Source organism: Coloeus monedula (assembly GCF_965178545.1).
Source record: "Coloeus monedula genome assembly, chromosome: 10".
Taxonomy (NCBI): Eukaryota; Metazoa; Chordata; class Aves; order Passeriformes; family Corvidae; genus Coloeus; species Coloeus monedula.
The window spans coordinates 6,435,690-6,435,983 of record NC_138790.1 but is presented as its reverse complement, the minus strand read 5'-3'; positions in this window follow the sequence as shown (position 1 = coordinate 6,435,983).

Here is a 294-nt window from a genome sequence, read left to right as displayed (position 1 = left end):
TAACACAGAATTCCAAGTGTCTCCTGTACCAGCTGTTATCAGCCATTTTCAGGGACTCAGTCAGTGGGGAAATCACTGTGGCAGAGCCTGCTCTAAAGTGGGAACATCCCTTTTGCTGCTCTGCTGCAACTCCTGTACTTGGCCTTGCTTTGCCTTCCTTGGGGGCTCGGTGCTGACTGAGACACTTTAGACATGTAAATGGGAACAAATGCTGCCACCCTCTACTAACCAGAGACTGTTTTAAAATATGCAGTTATTAATCCTTTTTAGAAAAGCTGGGAGCCTGATCGAACA